Raw genomic sequence first — 2,932 nt, 5'->3', positions numbered from 1 at the left:
CTCCCTGCAAATAACAGTCCTGGACCAGACGGCTTCACTGAGCAATTCTACCAAACATACAAAGAAGAAATCATACCAGTCCTTCTCAAATGCTGCCAGAAGATTGAAAATGAGGGAATACTCCCAAAGTCATTCTATGAAGCCAGAATCACCCTGATTCCACAACCAGGAAAAGACACTACGAAAAAAGAGAATTATATGCCAAAATCACTTATGAGCTTTGATGCCAAAATCCTCACAAAAATAGTAGCAAATAGAATCCAACAACACATATAAAAGATTATACATCATAACCAAATGGGCTTCATCCCAGGGACACAGGGGTGGTTCAACATATGCAAATCAATCAATGTAATACATCACATCAACAAGAGAAAGGGCCAAAACAACATGATCATCTCAATAGATGCAGGGAAATCATTTGGTAAAATTCAGTACCCATGTATGATAAAAACGTTCACCAAAGTGGGCATAGAGGGAAGATATCTCAACATCATAAAAGCTATATATAACAAACCTACAGCCAGCATAGCACTCAACGGTGAGAAAATCAAAATCTTCCCACTAAAATCTGGGACAAGACAAGTTTGCACACTATCACCACTCCTAATCAACAAAGTCTTGGAAGTCCTTGCTACAGCAATCAAACAAGAGAGAAAAGGAAAAGGGATCCAAATTGGAAAGGAAGAGGTAAAAGTCTCACTATACACAGATGACATGTTACTATATATAGAAAACCCTACTAGATCCACAAAAAAACTACTACAGCTGATCAAAGAATTCAGCAAGGTAGCAGGTTACAAGATTCAGGTTCAAAAATCAGCAGCAATCCTTTACTGCTAACAATTCAGATAATACTATAGATCTACAGTCAACATGACAGCACTGTATTGGTACAATAGCAGACATATAGGCCAATGGAACAGAATAGAGAGCCCAGAAATGAACCCACAAAATTTGGTCAATTAATTTTCGACAAAGGAGGCGAGAATATACAATGGAATAGAGACAGTCTCTTCAGCAAATGGTGTTGTGAAAGCTGGACCACAGCATTTAAATCAATGAAGCTAGAACACTCCCTTACACCAGACACAAAAATAAACTCAGAATGGATCAAAGACTTAAACATATGAAAAGATACAGTAAACCTCCTAGAGGAAAATACAGGCAAAATATTATCTGACATACATCTCGAAACTTTTCTCATAGAAGAAATGAAAGCAAGAATAAACAAATGAGACCGAATGAAACTTGCAAGCCTTTACACAGTAAGCAAACCAGAAGTAAAACAAAAAGAGAACCTACAGGAATGGGAACAAATTTTGCAAATGAAACTGACAAATGCTTGATCTCCAGAATATATAAGCATGTCATCCAACTGAATAAGAAAAAACAAACAACCCAATCCAAAAATGGGCAGAAGACCTAAACAAGCCATTCTCCATGAAAGACATAATGATGATCAACAGGTACATCAAAAAATGCTCAATATCACTGATTATCAGAGAAATGCAAATCAAAACTACAATGATGTAACACCTTATACCAGTCAGAATGGCCATCATTCAAAAATCCACAAATGACAAATGCTTGAGAGGCTGTGGAGAATAGGGAATCTCCTACACTGCTGGTTGGAATGCAGTTTGGTGCAGCCACTGTGGAAAACAAGATGGAGATCCCTCAAAAGCCTAGGAATAGACTTATCATTTGAACCACGAAATCCCACTCCTGGTCATAAATCCAGAAGGAACCCTAAATCAGGATGATACCTGCACCCCAATGTTCATAGCCAGCATTATTTACAATAGCCAAGACATGGAAAAAGCCTAAATGTCCATCGACAGATGACTGGATAAAAAATAGGCAGTATATTTATACAATGGAATACTACTCAGCCATATAAACTGAGAACATAATGCCATTTTCAGGGACATGGTTGCTCTTGAAGAATGTCATTCTAATTGAAGTAAGACAGAAAGAGAAAGATAAATAACATATGAGATCGCTCATATGTGAAATATAAAAACAAAATGAAACAAAACAACACAAGCATAAATACAAACGAGAAATAGACTTGCAGACATAGAATACAAAGTTTTGGGTGCCAAGGGTGCGGCGGTTGGGAAGAGATAGACTGGGATGGCAAAATTGTAGAATAGATAAGCAAGATTGTAACTGTATAGTGCAGGGAAATATGTAAAAGATATTATGGCAGCTCACAGAGAAAAAATGTGACAACGAATATATGTATGTTTATTGTAACTGAAAAATTTTGCTCTACTCTGGAATTTTAGGTAAATTTTTAAAATGAATATAAATCAATAAGAAAAAGTTAAAGAATGGAAAAACATGATCCGAATATTACAGGCATAAATATGATTTAGATAGAAAAAAATGATACAAAAGGGAAGTAAAGCCAAAGATTTTTGGGTTTTGTTTTCTTTTTAAGATAAGCAAAATCAAAAACATCTTGACAGGTGCATCATGAAGAAAAGAGTTATGTTCCAAAGCAATAAAGAAAGAAATAAAGGAAGAGAAACAACAATTCTTGCCTCAGATATACAAAAAATGGATCATTTTGTCTACAATTTCATGCCAAAAATCTGGACAACTTAGAAGAAATAGACACATGTCTAGAAAGAGACAGAGATAAGGAGAAACAAATAATTGGAACAAACGGATTAGTAGAAGATGGAATCTGCGTTTAAAAAAAAATTGTTAAATAGAAGTGCAGATTTAAACAGCTCGCGCAGAGAATTGTACAAAAGTATAAAGCAGAAATTATACTTTTCAAACTATTGAAAATAGTGAAGATGAGGGAAACTCCCAAATTAAATCTGTGAAGCTTTCATCACCCTGATAGCAAAGCCAACAAAAAAGTACGGGCAAAGAGAATTCAAGCCAATATCTTTAATTGTTTTAGACGCAAAAA

The sequence above is a fragment of the Camelus ferus genome, chromosome X (assembly GCF_009834535.1).
Source record: "Camelus ferus isolate YT-003-E chromosome X, BCGSAC_Cfer_1.0, whole genome shotgun sequence".
NCBI classification, from domain to species: Eukaryota; Metazoa; Chordata; class Mammalia; order Artiodactyla; family Camelidae; genus Camelus; species Camelus ferus.
This window is presented reverse-complemented; position numbering follows the sequence as displayed.